Source organism: Sminthopsis crassicaudata, chromosome 6 (assembly GCF_048593235.1).
Source record: "Sminthopsis crassicaudata isolate SCR6 chromosome 6, ASM4859323v1, whole genome shotgun sequence".
Classification (NCBI taxonomy): domain Eukaryota; kingdom Metazoa; phylum Chordata; class Mammalia; order Dasyuromorphia; family Dasyuridae; genus Sminthopsis; species Sminthopsis crassicaudata.
The window spans coordinates 206,938,728-206,956,400 of NC_133622.1; the positions used below are offsets into that span (position 1 = coordinate 206,938,728).

General features: G+C 35.6%; 1 protein-coding gene across 2 annotated transcripts in view; it reads right to left on the reverse strand.

Moving 5' to 3' along the window:
* Nucleotides 1-16,846, reverse strand: part of LOC141546025 (uncharacterized) — a 33,301-nt gene extending 16,455 nt beyond the window's left edge. For both annotated transcript variants that reach the window (XM_074273505.1, XM_074273504.1), the window contains exons 1-2: nt 16,368-16,846; nt 14,032-14,078 (exon numbers count right to left, since the gene is read on the reverse strand). The gene's annotated coding sequence lies outside the window, so the exon portion shown is untranslated. The remainder of the gene's footprint in view (nt 1-14,031; nt 14,079-16,367) is intronic.
* Nucleotides 16,847-17,673: the final 827 nt, after the last annotated feature.

Here is a 17,673-nt window from a genome sequence, read left to right on the forward strand (position 1 = left end):
AGTGAAGGTGGTCTAGCTGTAACTGATCTAGAACTGTATTATAAAGCAACAGTCACCAAAACCATTTGGTATTGGCTAAGAAATAGACTAGTTGATCAGTGGCATAGGTTAGGTTCACAGGGCAAGATAGTGAATAAAAATAGCAATCTAGTGTTTGATAAACCCAAAGATCCCAAATTTGGGGATAAGAATTCATTATTTGACAAAAACTGCTGGGAAAACTGGAAATTAGTATGGCAGAGACTAGGCATGGACCCACATTTAATACCACATACTAAGATAAGATCAAAATGGGTCCAAGATTTAGGCATAAAGAACGAGATCATAAATAAATTGGAGGAACATGGGATGGTTTACCTCTCAGACTTGTGGAGGAGGAAGGAGTTTGTGTCCAAGGGAGAACTAGAGACCATTATTGATCACAAAATAGAACATTTTGATTACACCAAACTAAAAAGTTTCTGCACAAACAAAACTAATGCAAACAAGATTAGAAGGGAAGTAACAAATTGGGAAAACATTTTTACAGTTAAAGGTTCTGGTAAAGGCCTCATCTCTAAAATATACAGAGAATTGACTTTAATTTATAAGAAATCAAGCCATTCTCCAATTGATAAATGGTCAAAGGATATGAACAGACAATTTTCAGAAGATGAAACTGAAACTATTTCCACTCATATGAAAGTGTTCCAAATCACTATTGATCAGAGAAATGCAAATTAAGACAACTCTGAGATATCATTACACACCTGTCAGATTGGCTAAGATGACAGGAACAAATAACAATGAATGTTGGAGGGGTTGTGGGAAAACTGGGACACTGATGCATTGTTGGTGGAGTTGTGAAAGAATCCAGCCATTCTGGAGAGCAATCTGGAATTATGCCCAAAAAGTTATCAAAATGTGCATACCCTTTGACCTAGCAGTGCTTATATCCCAAGGAAATACTAAAGAAGGGAAAGGGACCTAAATGTGCCAAAATGTTTGTGGCAGCCCTTTTCATAGTGGCTAGAAACTGGAAAATGAGTGGATGCCCATCAATTAGAGAATGGTTGGGTAAATTATGGTATATGAATGTTATGGAATATTATTGTTCTGTAAGAAATGACCAACAGGATGAATACAGAGAGGCTTGGAGAGATTTACATCAACTGATTCTGAGTGAAACGAGCAGAACTAGAGGATCATTATACACTTCAACAATGATACTGTATGAGGATGTATTCTGATGGAAGTGGATATCTTCAACATAGAGAAGAGCTAATCCAATTCCAATTGATCAATGATGGACAGAATCAGCTACACCCAGAAAAGGAACACTGGGAAATGAGTGTAAACTGTGAGCATTTTTTTTTTGTTGTTTTGTTTTGTTTTGTTTCTCTTCCCAAATTATTTTTTACCTTGTGAATACAATCCTTTCTTTGCAACAACAACAACAAAATTTGGTTCTGCACATATATATTGTACCTAGGATATACTATAAGATAATTAATATGTATGGGAATGCCTGCCATCTAGGGGAGGGGATGGAGGGAAGGAGGGGAAAAACTCGGAACAGAAGGGAGTAGAAGGGATAATGTTGTAAAAAAAAAATTACCTATGCATATGTATTGTCAGAGAAAATGTTATAATTATAAAAATTAATAAAAAACAGAACAAAAAAAAGAAAAAAATGAGGAAGGTGATTTCTAATGTCTCTTCCAATCACAACATGTTCTGATTCTATGTACTGACCTTCTCAGATGCCATATATCAAGCTAGTAGTAGAATAGTGACCCTGATTTGATTTGATTTAATTTCCTAGGAAGTAAATCAGATCAGTAAATATTTATTGAGCATCTGTTATATGCAAGGTACAGCACTTGGAACTAAGTTCCATCTGGAATAGGGATCAGGGGATGGTCTCCCAGGGCATATATCATTGACAGTGCCATCAATTTATCTCTCAGCTCCTGATAGGAATAAACTGGAGGACAATGAAGATAACCCAGGAAGCTTTTAAGTAGGGCATTGTTCCTAAGGGAGAGAATGCCCAATATCATTTTAAGGATGTTAGGAAGACACCTCAGAGCTGGAATGAGACATTAATCCAGCCGCTTGAGGAGAAACTTAGTGAAAATAGACTATTCAGATTTAAAAGGTTAGGATAAGATGAATGTAGTTACCCATATAGAGGCACATACAAATAGATCCTCCGCCCTCTCAGTGTGGCCAACACATAGATCTAGAGGAAAACAAATTTTAATAGAAATTTTATTTTTAAAAAAGTCTCAAGATTAGAAACTTCCTACTCTGGCATCTTGGTGGAAAAACAGAGACTTTAAAAATCAGAGATACACAAAGTGTATTGGTCCATGGGAAGGTTTATGTGGCAGGATCTGAGCCAAGGGAGATAGGACAAATTAACAGGACAAATCAAGCTATTTATTGGACAAAGGATGGAAGGGAAGAAAACACACACACACACACACACACACACACATAATGGTCTTGGGACTCCCACCTGGAGGAGAACTAAGACAGAAAGTGTTAAGGTTTTTTATATAGTTTAAAAAAAATGAATTGGCAAAAAAAATTATAAAAGTTATACACAGCATTGAGGTTCATCATGTTACATTGCAAACAATTGTGGAAAAGCAATGAAGCATGGCCAGTCATGCCAGAAGAATCAGGAACTATCTAAGATGGGGGGAGAAGGGGATGAAGGCTTGGGGAATAATGATAAGGGCACTAAATTGTCGTAGCATAGAAAGAAACAATTCCAGGAATATAAAATACAGTAAGGCCTTCTGGCTAAGAGAGAAACAGCTCTCCTAGAAACATCAAATACCTGAGAACATTAGAGAAATTATTAAAAAAAATTGTAATACAAATAAGCCCTTCCATCAATTTAGAACTCCATAAAAAGACAACCAGAAGCCAGGGGAGGGAAGGCCTTGGTAAAGGACCAGGACAGGGAAGCAAGAATGAGCTTCAGCAAGTGGATCTGTGGGAACTGGGAAGGTTCATGCCAAGGAAGCAGAGCATGGGTCTGAAGCCAGAAAACACACTAAAGAAGGGCCTTGTGAGGGACTGAAGAAAAGATTACAAACAATACAACCTCCAGTAATCATACACATACACATCAGCCCTGGCCTCTCAGTGGAAGATAGAGCCAGCTCCCATAAGTCACTGATCAATAAGGCAGGCTTGATCCCTAACCACCACAGCATGGATGTGCTAATTATAAGCCTTAGAACATTTGATGGCAGTTATAATGATAGGACTCCGGTATGGAGTCACTTAGGCTTAGTGGGCCCATAAAGCATATTAGTAAGGACAGATAAGGTCTATACTTTCCCATCCTGGCCTATGTTAATCATGTATCAGGAAGTTAACATCACAGTTTCTAGTTGTATAAAAGTCCTGACAAAGAAATTGCCCCTGCCTAAGCCTTACCCCAGGATACTATTGATAGGCAGTCCTGAGAACTTCTCTGCCAGATCTGGATCTCATTAAGAATGCTCCTACTATACCTGGCACTGATTACCTGTTCTCAACCATTTTTAGTATATATAATTTTATAACTTGAACTCCAATATTAAGCAGGTTCTTTCCCCATACATACCCCTCCCTTTCTTACTGGGCAAGTTTACTGCATCTGTGGGGATGAACTTCTATTTTTATATTGGTATATAAATTGTATGTACCACTTTTTTCTTTTTGGACTACTCACTGTCCCACATAACAAAAAAATCTCTTTTTTGTATCATCTTCTTAAGTACTAATTCCTTGTAAGTTCCTAAACCCAGTTCTTTGCTTTAATATGAGCTCTGAGGCCATATAAATCACAGGGCCAACTCAGCATTTGATTAACCTACATTGGGTGTCCTATAAAGGCCTAACACCAGGATAATCTCCAAACAGCATGCTGAGACCTATCAGGACCATCATTAGGGATGGAACCAATAACCAATTACAGTGGTCCTCAAACTTTTTAAAGAAGTGGCCAGTTCACTGTACCTCAGACTGTGGAGGGCCAGACTATAGTAAAAACAAAACCTCCCACTGTCTCCACCCCTCAGCCCATTTGCCATAACCTGGCGGGCACATAAACATCTTCAGTGGGCCGCATCTGGCCTGCAGGCCGTAGTTTGATAACCCCTGCATAGAGAATTGTACAAGAGAAGGACACAGAGAATGGTTGAATCCAGAATCTACACCAGAAACTGAGATAGAATCTAGAGATTGAAGATAAGGTGGGGACCTAGTTCTAGCCAAACTATTCAGAACAGCAGTGCAAAGCATTCAGAACATGGAGGGGATAAGACGAAGTCTGCTTTATCCAGCTGGTAAAAAGGTAACCCAGTTGATGTTCCTGATTCAGGGTTCAAGATACATAATACTATCAGAAACCTTCCATTTCTATATTGCTTCTATATTGCTTTGCCCTCAACAGTTCTGTGGTATAAGTAATATAAATAAACATCTTTATAGGTAAAAAATAATCTTATATGACTTGCCTGTAGTCACATGGATATTGTCAGAGCTAGGCTTCAGAAATGGCTGTATTTAAGGCAAGAAAAGCTCATTAGGAAATTTAAGTATTTTAAAGTTCATTCTCAGGCCACAAGTATCGTCATTATGCTAACCGATGGCAGCTGAGCATTTCCCAACATGCAAAGACTGTTTGGTATAATTAATGATTCTGCCAAGAAGCTTTGGGCCTTTAACCTGGACAGATCATTAACCATCAGGAAATGTTCAACCTCTGGGGGTCCTAATCATTATTACAAACCAATAAATAGATGAACAACAAGAAGAAAATTAATAAACTTTTCATATGCTGAGTACCAAAAAAAATGCCCTACCATGTCCAGGGTTAAAGTCTTATTTATAATATAAATCTGTTCTCAGCTTTTATAAACCAATGGCAGTGACCAATAGAAGCACCATAGTTCAATCTTATTGTTCCATTAAATTTTAACCATACTAGTGATGACTGAGAAAGCATTTTCATTTCAACCCACTATTTCAAGACTTTATCATTTCTCCGAATCTAGAATTCATTTCTAAGGATGTAAATTTTTCAAACTGGTTTATTATTCAGAGGGTATATATTTTTAAACTTAATCTGTTGGCAAGGTTATTTGAATGTAAAGGAAAAAATTATTCTGCTACAGGGAGCTGAGAATTATATAGAAAATCTTTAGTAACATGAGGCAGGAAATAGAGGGGGCATTTTTAATATCCAAATACAAATTTCCTTATTACTATTTATAATTTAGCATGATGAAAGTATATAGAAATACAGTGTTCCTACAGTTTAAAAAAATCTGTTCTGGTATATAAAAGAAAAAATAGGAAATATTCATCCTAAAAACTAGAGAGTACTAAAATCCTACTCAAATTAATTTGTAGCATCATCTAATTTACTATAACACCTGAATTCATGATCCCTTTGAACTAATCTATGTCATTAATATTTAGAAATGGGAAGACATGTCTGAAAATCTCCACTCTAACCCTACATCTTCAAATATCTCCTTGTATGTAAAAGATGCTTGTCAATTATGAGATATAGAAATCTGAAATTCTCTTAATTTCACATGGTAAATTTAAGCACTGCCTTCTTTTGTTTTCTCCTATTTCACTTCAGGTCTGCTGTGTAAATGGAAATGCTATTTGAGAATCAAGATATTATTAAGATGGGACAATATTCTTGGTGGTAGTGGTGGTAAAAACCATGTCTGACCCTTCTTGATTTTCTTAGGGGTTTTCTTGGTAATACTGGAATAGTTTTGCCATTTTCTTCTACAGCTAATTTTATACATGAGGAACCTGAAGCTAGCAGGATTAAATTATTTGCTAAAGGTCACACAACTAATAAATATCTGAAACCAAATCTGAATTCAGGAAGATGAGTTTTCCTAACTCCAGATTTGTTACTCTAATCAACTAACCTAGCCTCACTATAGTGAGTAAATAGTACTGCCATTTAACATACATAATAGTGGTAATCTTTTTTTGTTACTAATTTTTTTATTAAAAAATAATACTTCCAAAATAAAATCATTTTGTAACTAAGATATTTTACACATAAGGCCTTTTTTAAAAAAATCTTTATTAAAGTTTTTTATTTACAAAGGATATGCACGGCTAATTTTTCCAACATTGACCCTTGCATAATCTTTTGTTGCAAATTTTCCCCTCCTTCCCACATCTCTTCTCCTAGCTGGCAGGTAGTCCAATACATGTTAAATATGTTGAAATACATGTTAGATCCAATATACATATTCATATATATATATATATATATACACACATACACACACACACACACACACATATATATATATTTATACAGTTATCTTACTGCACAAGAAAAATAAGATCAAGGAAGAAGAAAAAAAAAACTGAGAAAGAAAACACAATACAAGCAAATAACAACAGACAGAGTGAGATGCTATGTTGTGTTCCACACGCTATTCCCATGTTTCTCTCTCTGGGTGTAAACGGCTCTCTTCATCACTGCACAAGTAGAACTGGTTTGAATCATTTCAATGTTGAAGAGAGCCACATCCATCAGAATTGATCATCGTTATTGTTGCCGTGTATAATGATCTCCTGATTCTGCTCATTTCACTTAGCATCAGTTGATGTCAGTCTCTCCAGGCCTCTCTGAAATCATCCTGCTGGTCGTTTCTTACAGAACAATAGCATTCCATAGCATTCATATACCACAGTTTATTCAGCCATTCTCCAATTGATGGGCATCCACTCATTTTCCAGTTTCTTGCCACTACAAAAAGGGCTGTCACAAACATTTTTGCACATGTGGGTCCTTTCCCTTCTTTAAGATCTCTTAGGACTATATAATAGTATAAAAAGGATTCAGAATTGCTTGAATGGGCAGGACCAAAGTGTTGTCATTAATGTCTCCATGTCAGCTTGGCACAGTGGAGTGCTCCCCAGTGCTTGACTCTGTGTTGTTTAACAATAATATCAAAAAATGAAAACATAGATGGCAGACTTACCAGATTTGTAGATAGCAAAGCCAGGTGAGGAAGCTAACACAATGGATGATAGTCAGGAATGAAATACATTTTGAAAGGTTAGAACATTGGTCAAAACCTAATAAAATTAAACACAATGGAGATAAGTATAAATCCTCTATATTGCTGGATCAAATAGTATGCACAGTTTGATAACTTTTTGAGCACAGTTCCAAACTGCTCTCCAGAATGGTTGGATTCTTTCACAACTCCACCAACAATGTATCAGTGTCCCAGTTTTCCCACATCCCCTCCAACATTCATCATTATCTTTTCCTGTCACCTTAGCCAACCTGAGAGGTGTGTAATGGTATCTCAGAGTTGTCTTAATTTGCATTTCTCTAATCAATAATGATTTGGAGCACTTTTATGTGGCTATAAATAGTTTTTATTTCTTCATCTGAAAATTGTCCATATCCTTTGACCATTTATCAATTGGAGAATGGCTTGAACTATTATAAATTTGAGTCAATTATATATTTTAGAAAGGAGGCCTTTATCAGATCCTTTGAATGTAAAAATGTTTCCCCAGTTTATTGCTTCCCTTCTAATCTTGTCTGCACATAATGCTGGTAAATTAAACTGAGCAGATAACACAATGCTAACAAAGACCTACAGTTTTCCATTTCAAAATCTTCATTATTTACAAATATGTTAGTCTAATGTCATGAAGAGACATCTGACAATTAAGATGAATGCTAGTTTTGAGGCCCTAATCTATTTACAAAATTCCTTAAGATCAACATTTCTATCAATAATTTAGATGACAACCAAAATGGCAGTCTTTATTTTATCTGAAGAAGACATAAAACTGAAAGGAAACACTGACTATGTAATTGGGATCTAAGAATATCTAGACAAGTTGGAACTACAGTGTTAGCCAAATCAGGAAAGCAAAACAATTGGGCTGTGAGATCAGGAAAGTAATGATTATTACCCTAATGATGATGATTAGAAAGATGGTAAGTGAACATTTAGAAAAGGAAATGGTGATATAATAAAGCAAAATGTCTTCTTCAAAAACAATTTATGACAGACTAATCTATTTTCCTTTTTTAACAAGATAATATTTGATCAGGAGTAGACTTATAGAGATAGTCTAAGTAGATTTTAGCTAAGCATTTGATGAAAGTTTTCATGCTATTCTTGTGAAAAGAATATAGAGATTAGGACTATATAATAGTATAAAAAGGATTCAGAATTGCTTGAATGGGCAGGACCAAAGTGTTGTCATTAATGTCTCCATGTCAGCTTGGCACAGTGGAGTGCTCCCCAGTGCTTGACTCTGTGTTGTTTAACAATAATATCAATCAATGAAAACATAGATGGCAGACTTACCAGATTTGTAGATAGCAAAGCCAGGTGAGGAAGCTAACACAATGGATGATAGTCAGGAATGAAATACATTTTGAAAGGTTAGAACATTGGTCAAAACCTAATAAAATTAAACACAATGGAGATAAGTAAGTATAAATCCTCTATATTGTTTTTTTCCTTCACAAATACAAGATGTAGGAGATCTGGCTGAACTACTGTTCATCCAAAAAAAAAAAAAAATTCAGGGTTTTAGTGGACTGAAAGTGTTAGGGGATAGGCACTTTGGTAAGTGCTAAGGATTCCCAACAAGGCAAAAAACAAACAAACAAAAAGCTGACCCTTCTCTCAATGAGTACACAGTCTAATAGAGGGAATGAATGTTCAAACAAGATGTATACAAGAAAAACTAGACATAATTAACAGAAGAAAAGCACAAGAATAAATGGGAATCAGAAAAGACTTCTTGGGAAAAGTGATATTTATTGTGGAAATGAAAGAAATCAGGGAAGGAAAGAGGCAGAGATAAAGGGGAAATGAATTCCAGGCAGGAAGGATAATCAATGAAAATTCAGAGTTGGGAGATAATTTGTAGTGTACCAGGACCATAGAGGAGGTCAGTGTCACTAAATCATAGCTACATCCATGAGAACTAAAATGTGAAATTGGAAAAGTAGGTTATGAAAGATTTAAAGACCAAACAGAAGATTTTATATTTGATACTGGAGGTCACAGAAAGCCACTAAGGTTTACTGAATGGAAGGAATAAGGCCAGATCAGGAATCAATTTGATCAACTACCAACTGAGGGAAAGATGAACTAGAATGAAGCAGGAAGCTGATGGACTGGAGGCAGGAAGACCAACCAAAAGGTAACTGTAATAGTCTAAACATAAGATGATAAGGGCCAATACCAGGTTGTTGGCAGTGTCAGAGAAGAAAAAGAAGAGTTATTATAAAGACAGAATCTGTAGACCTTGGCAGAGATTGGAGTACAGTGAAAGAAAATGAGGAGTCAAGTCCAACATTTAGGTTATGCACTTGTATAGATGGGAAGATAGTGGTCCCCTGACAGAAATAGATAAGTTGGGAAGAAGGGAGAGCTGAAAGAGAAAAGATAATGAGCTCAATTGTAGAGAAAAGATAATGAGCTCAATTGTAGACATACTGAATTTAAGATGTCTATGGACAGAGGCGCAAAGTCAGAGGGTAGAGATTAGTTCTAGGAATCATAAGAACAGAGATAACGGAATCTATGGAAGTTGACGAGATGACCAAGTGAAACTATACAAAGGAAGAAGAAAAGAAGACCTAAGAGAGAATCTTGGGGGATACTTCCCACTTACTAAATGAGAACCAGAAGTAAAGAAAAGTAGACCAAAAACTCAATAGGAATAAACAGTAGGAGAAACATAATATCCAGGAATAAGAAGCAGTTAACCTTGTTTTAATTCTGACCTGTTCAAATACCATCTGGAGTTTGGCTCTGGACACCACATTCTACAAAGGTCACTAAGAAGCTGAAGAACATGAAGATCAGAGCATTAGTGAAAAGCCATGAATTTAAGCTAAATGTGATTAGTAGAAGAAATTGGAGATATTTAGCCTGGAGAAGAGAAAACTTCAAAACCTAAAGTCACAGCAGCTGGGTGGTATAATAGAGCAGGAATCAGGAGGGCCTGGCTTCAAATCCAGTTTCAAACATTTAATAGCTATATGTCTTTTCATGCTGACTGCATCAAAAACAAAAACCTTAAAGTTGAATGATAATTGTTTTGAAGTATTTAAAAAGTGACAACATGGAAAAAGAATTAGACTTATTCTGCTTGGTTTCAAAGGGTAGATTTAAGAATAATGGGCAAATATTAGAAAGAGGAAAATATAAGCTTGATATAAGGGGAAAAAACTTTCTAATGATTAGCTATTTAAAAGTAGGATGGACTACCTCTGGAAATGATGTGTTCACCTCATTTGAGATCAAGTAATGATTAGGAGAGCAACAGTCAGTTAAAATTTTTCTAGATTTCTAAAGTGTCTAATACTATTTTTGTAAAGAATATGAACTGAGTTAGATAATAATCAGATGGATTCAGAATTCACTGAATGTCTGAACTCAAAGAGAAATTATTAATGGTTCAGTGTTAACATAGTGGGATTCTGAAGTGGAGTTTTCAGTCAGTAAACATTTATGAAATTCCCACTATATGCCAGACACTGTGCTAAGCTTTGGAAATACAAAGATTGGCAAAAGATAGCTCATAAGATAATGAAGGAAGACAATGAATAAGAAAAAGCTAGAACAGAAAGAAGAAAGGGTCCTTGGGAGCTGAATGGGAAATTATAAGATGGTTGCTTTGGGACTACTTCTTAAATAGAGGATCAGGAAGGAGCTCTGCTGTCTACTCGATATTCTCTCCAATCAGAGGGGTGAGGGATCCCAAGGGCAGGGGGTATTGTGATCTTGCAGGGAGATGAGTTTTTGGAGAAAATGATGAAGTCTACAAAAGCATTCAGAGATTTGTTTGCCATTTATAATTTTTATCAATGGCTTAGGTAAAAGTAGAGATTTAATGCTCATCAAACTTACAGATTATACAATGCTGAAGGGAAAGCTAACATGATGAGTGATAGGGTCAGGATTGAAAAAACCTTGGCAACCTAAAACACTGAGTCAAGGAGATCATTATATACTTCAACAACAACACTATATGATGATCAATTCTGATGGACTAGGCTCTCTCCAACAATGAGATGAACCAAATCAGTCCCAATAGAGCAATAATGAACTGAACCATTTACACCCATCGAAAGATCTCTAGGAGATGATTATGAACCACTACATAGAATTTCCAATAGAAGAATCCAATCCTTCTATTTTTATCCACCTGCATTTTTTTATTTCCTTCACAGGTTAATTGTACACTATTTCAAAGTCCAATTATTTTTGTACAGCAAAATAACTGTATGGACATGTATACATATATTATATTTAACTTATACTTTAACATATTTAGCATGTATTGGTCAACCTGCCATCTGGGGTAGGGAGGAGGAGGGGAAAAATTAGAACAAAAGGTTTGGCAATTGTCAATGCTGAAAAATTACCCATGCAAATATCTTGTAAATAAAAAGCTATAATAAAACAAAACACTGGGTCAAACTAACAGGATTAAATTTAATAGTGATAAATATAAAGTCATGTACTTAAGTACCAAAAAATCAACTTCATAAAAAGAACACAAAGGAGATATGGATAGACAAGAGTTGTTCAAAAAAAAATTTGGAAGTGTTGGTGGACTAAAAAGCTCAGTGTGCTTTAGGCATGTGATGTGACAGCCAAAAAAACTACCAAAAGTTAATATTATTTTGGACTTAGATTGCAGGGAGGACACTGAGTGGGATTTGTTTTTGTTGTTCATCTTTCATTCTCAAAGAGGGTTAATAACATCATGAGAGTGATATGTTGATTTGTGAGTGAACTGGATTTAAACGAGGCAGGGTTGTACAAAATCATTAGCCTCACTCTCTCAAGAGTCATTGGCACTCTATTGCTAGACATAGGTCAAGACCACTGGCGATGGCCCAGCAGGAACATGATAGTCCTACTGTACTCTGGCCTGAAGATTGTAGCAGAAAGGACTTTATTATCTTTGTAATTTTCCTTCACATTGGGATACAACACTGTTATATAACAAGTATCGTTTTTAATGCCTAAATTGTAGTGAGATTATATGAAAATATCTGTTACTTTGTGTTGCCTGATACCTCAACATTCAAATATTGTTTCTCTGCCACAGAAACCTGGAGATGGTCCCACTTTACAATACAGAATCTAATCATGTAGCTCTTCTTTTCTTGCTCTATACTTGTATGCATTGTATGAGAGATACTAGGATTTTGGAATTTACAGTTGGAAAGAGCCTATAGAAATTATACATTTTAACTTTCCCATTTTGCAGAGGAGAAAACTGAGGTTCAGAGACCCTAAGACCATAAAGCTAGTATGTGACAGTATTTGAATCCTGGTGATCTGACTTTAAATATAGTCTTCCTTCCATTCTCTCAAAAATATACTCTAGTATATAGGAAAGGAACCTCAGAGCAAACTCCAAAACACTGAGATCCCCCAAATCTTCACATTCAATAGGACTTATTTTCTAACCTCATATTAAAATGTGTACTTTTCCAAGCACTGCCTTTCCTGCACCCAGAAGCATTTCTCATCTCCAAAGTACAACAAAACCTAGCTTCCTGTTTAAGTCCTAGTACCCCAAACTCTCAAGCCCCCACGTTACAGCAAACAATCCTTTTCCCTTTCCAGACCATTTTGGGAGTGTGGGTAGAATGGGTCTAACTTCTCTTCTCAGTCCTGGGGCATCCCTATATCTTGATAAGATATAACAAAAATAACAATAATTATAACAACGACAATAATTTTTAAAACAAGTAAGACTACTATGTGCCAAGCACTGTGCTGAGCACTTTACAAATATTATCTCATTTGAGCCCATATGCAGAATTTTAAGGTTTGTAAAATAAATTATCTCATTTGATGCTTGCAACAACCCTTTGAGGTGAATGCTACTATTATTCTACTTTACAAATGAGGAAACTGAGGTTAAATGAGATTGTTGATTTGCTCTGGGTTACCTAGTTAGGTAAATGCCTAAAGCATGATTTTATCAGATTTTTGGGAGCCCAGCGTTCTATCCATTCTGCCCTCTATGACTGAAGCTCTAGACTCTTGCTACCCAAACAACATACAAAAGATATAATAGTATGCCCATTGTTAATACCATTGCTGAAGTGCCCTTACTTTGGATGAGTCTATTAATTTAACATTATTTCAAAGAACATTGAAAGCAGTACTCAATAGATAGGATTTGCATCAGTAAGCAAGTTCTAAATCTAAAGGGTCTTAACTTGACACTGGATGCTTAATTTGAAGTTTCCTTTTTTTTTTAGTTCAAGTTTTAATGGTACACCCTCTAGGAAAATAGTGTATATTATATACATATATAATATATTCTATATATAGCATCATAATATAATTAAGCAAGTTATCTTTCTTCTATTGCTGTTATTAAGTAATATAATCCTATATTGCTATTATTAAGTAATATAACACACAACATATGGAAAAAATCAGTTTCCGCTGCTCTATCATCATCACTAGAAACATATTGAATTCCCATAAGACAACAGATACAAGGTAAGAATTTGTTTCTGTCAATGTGAATTGTCTCTCCACCAACACAAAGCATTGGGGACAGGGGGGGGGAGGAGGGGGGGGAGGGGAATCATTATCCAAAAGCTCACCTTCTGGGGATGAGTCTTACTAGGTTAGCTAGTTGCTTAGCTACTTGGGGAGGCCAGTTCTCAAATATCCAGCATATCATTCATTACTCAGTCTATAGACTGTAGACTTTGTAGCTTGATAAGATTTGTCAGAAGTTTGGAATTCATTCGCAAAGCCTTCAAGAATCTAGGATTATTTATTATAATTTTTAAAAATACAACAACACACCTCTCACTTCTTAACGTTTACTTTATACAAGATTAAGAACAAAGTGGAAAGCCTGCATCATGTAGAGCAATTAAAAAAAAAAAAAAAAAAAAAAAAAAAAAGGTTTGAAAGTCAAAGAGCCAGAGATTGAATTCCAATTCTGCCAATTATTACTTACATGACTGTAGATAACTCACTTCCCTTTTCCCGCTCTTGTTTTTTTATCTGCAAAATGAAGGGTTAGAATTAGATGATTTCTAGGATCTTTTTCAAATATAAATTTTTGATTCTATGAAAGGACAGGCAGCTAACCGATAAAAGTGAATGGAGCACTGGGCTGAGAGTTAAAAAGATCTGAACTCAAATGTGATCTCATTCTCTTATTAGCTTTGTAAAGTAACTAGGGAAGTCACTGAATCACCACCTGCCTCAGTCTTCTCATCTGTAAAGTGGGGATAATAACAGTGCTTCTCCTTCAGAATTGTTGGGAGAATAAAATGAGATGTCTGTAATGCGTTTTGGATACCCTGAAGAATACATAAATTCTAGGTATTATTACATTATTATTTTTGATGAAATGCTTAGTGGAAAAAGAAAAGGGAAAAATTCCAAGTGACATAAATCTGTCCTTAGTGATAGTTTTTAATGTTTTTATTTTTAGGTTTGTCTGGGTGGGTAGTAGCTCTATGACCTACTTAGTATCAGAATTTGTACTAAATATTATTTCTCTGTTCCAGAGACTTAGAGACTTTATCACAAAACATGAAGTTTTTTTTGTATAAGGAAAATGAGACATTGAGTCTGGGTAGAGACTGATTATCTTCTGACTCACATACTAGATGTCCAATAGATGTTTTTTGATGATGATAACTACATTTAACTAAGGATATACAAATATTCCTGGGATAATGATCTGTACATCACAAAACTTGCTGCCTTGCCTATATAAGTAGAAAAGTCTATCACCAGGTAACATTTAACTGGCAATCTTAACTTTTTCCACCAGAGGATATCTGATCCTGAAGAGAGGATATTTCTCTTCTAAAGCTGTACTTCTCATCTCCCACCACTTATCCATTAAGAAGCTTTTCTCCTTTTTAAGAGAATCTGTTCATCTTTTCTTTCCCATATAATTTCCTTTGCAGGAATAAGATTGTTTCAAGGATTTTTTTAAAAGAAGTCTATGATTGATTTTTATTTTTATATTTTAAAACTGTGTTTAAAATTAAAATAATTAAATGTTTAAAGTGCCTGACATTCTAGCATCCATTTAAAAAATACTTGAAAAGATGAAACAAGAATATATTGGCTTTTTGAAAGGATGTGAGAAGGTTTAGAAGTCCCCAAAGAAAGCAATTATAATGATTAATAGACTAAACCTATAAAAATAATGTAGTCATGCTTATCTTTCCCTACTCTATTCCATCCTCCACACAGTTGCCAAAGGGATTTTTATAATGTGCAGGTCTGAACATATTGCTTTGTTAATCATTAAATTCAAGCGGTTCCCTCTCATCTCTGGCATCAAGTTTAAACTCTTCTGATTGGCATTTAAAGCCCTTCTAAATCTGGCCCCAACCTCCCTTTTTGGTCTTCTCCTTCTCATGAACTATCAGGTCCAACAAGATTGGCCTTCTTAATGTTCCTCACATATGATGTTCCATTTTATCTAAGCCTTGAATGTATTCTCTGACCACATTTGCCTCTTAGAATCCCACAGAATCCTCCTTGAGGACTGGGACTCTTTCATTCTTGTATTCTTAGCACATATATATTTTTTAAGTTGAAAAGCTAAAATTAAAATGAAGGAAAAGTTTGTGCATGACTTTTTGTTTTCAGATTGTTTGTATTCAGTGCAACCTCTGAATTGTATGAATTGATTCTCTATTGCTTGTGCTAATTTTGGCCTAACAATTAATACCAAGAAAATGGATTCTCCATCAGCCAACACCGCCATCCACATGTAGAATCACTGGTTACAGCAAATAGAGAAACTGAATTCTGTGGTTAAATTCACTTTCTTTGGCAGCACATTTTTCATAATGTCCATATAGATGATGAGGTTGATGTATTGCCAGAGCTATCTAAACATTTAGGAGGTTTCTGGACAGTCTACAACAGGGGTTCTCAAACTACAGGCCGTGGACCAGATGCAGCTGCTGAGGACGTTTATGCGGCCCGCCGGGTTATGGCAAATGAGCTGAGAGGCGGAGACAGAGTGTGAGTTTTTGTTTTTACTATAGTCCAGCCTTCCAACAGTCTGAGGGATAGTGAACTGGCCCCTATTTAAAAAGTTTGAGGACCACTGGTCTACAACATCCTGCCAAAAAATTTAACTGGTTCCATTTGAATTGCCTTGGGAAGATCCTGCAGATCACCTGACAAGACAAGGTATGAGACACTGAGGTCCTTTTTCAGGCTGAATTGCTCAACTACAAAGAGACCAGAATTCAAATGCCAAATATACATTTGCCTAAAAGACTATTTCACAAAGAACTCATGTGAGGTACTCACAAAACCCTTCAGTAGTCCTGATGAAAAGCTGTTCTTGTGAGATATGGAAGACACTGGCAAGGAGCATCCAGCATGATGTATCCACAGCAAAGATGATGGTGTATGTGATGATCAACTGTGATGGACTGGACTCTTTTCAACAATGAGGTGATTCAAAACAATTCCAATAAATTGTGATGGAACGTGCCATGTGCATCCAGAGAGAGGACTATGGAGACTGAAGCAGAGTATTTTCTCCTTTTCTTGATGGTGATGTTTGCTCCCCCCCTTCTGATCTGATTTTTCTTTTGTAGTATGATGAATATGGAAATGTGTTTAGAAGAATTGCACATGTTTAACCTATATTGGATTGCCTGCTCTAGGGAAGGAGGGAGAGGAGGAGGAGAGAGGGAGAAAAATTTGGAACATAGGATTTTGCAATATTGAATATCTTTGCATGTATTTAAAAAAGTAAAAAGCTATTATTAAAAAAAAAGAAGAAGATGGTATGTTCTAAGAGCAAAGCAGAATTTTGGTAGCTCACTCAAAAGAGATGTAAGATGTGCAAAATTAGATTCATTTCCCTCCAAGATGATCATAGAAACTTTGTGACTGATTATTTGTAATAGAACTTTTTGCTAAACACACATTGATCCCCTGACATTGTAATGTCATTTTAGTAGTCTTTCAACACAAAGGACAAACAATAACAATATATGCATTTGTTGCTAAATCTGCCGCATTTGCATATATATTCTGGTATATCTAGCATATTTCTTGATCAATAGTAGACTTGTTAATAAATGCTTGTTTGTTTACTCATTGATCTCTGATCTAGAGGTCAAAGGTGACTGAATAATAAGTTTGAAGTACATATAAATTTATACAAGGTGGAACCCAAAGTACTATGTATGCTAAATAAAAAAAAAAAAAAAAAAAAAAAAGCCTGAAGACAGAGCCAGAGAAAAATGTTGATACCCATAGGATGAAAAGAAGAGATTAGCTGGGTTTTTTTTTTTTCAACTAGATCACAAAATAATCATATTCCCAAAGTGTCTCCTCAGCACATCATTTTGCTAATTCGAACAAGGTTTTAGTAATGCAAAAGTTTTATTGGGATGTGAGAACTTTACTATATGGATACTGTTTGTTAGTCCTTGAAAAAGGTTTCCAATGAGTGTAAACTGTTTGCATTCTTGTCTGTCTTCAAGAGTTATTTTTACCTTCTGAATCCAATTCTTCCTGTGCAACAAGAAATTCGGTTCCGCACACATATATTGTATCTAGGATATACTGTAACACGTGTAACATGTATGGGACTGCCTGC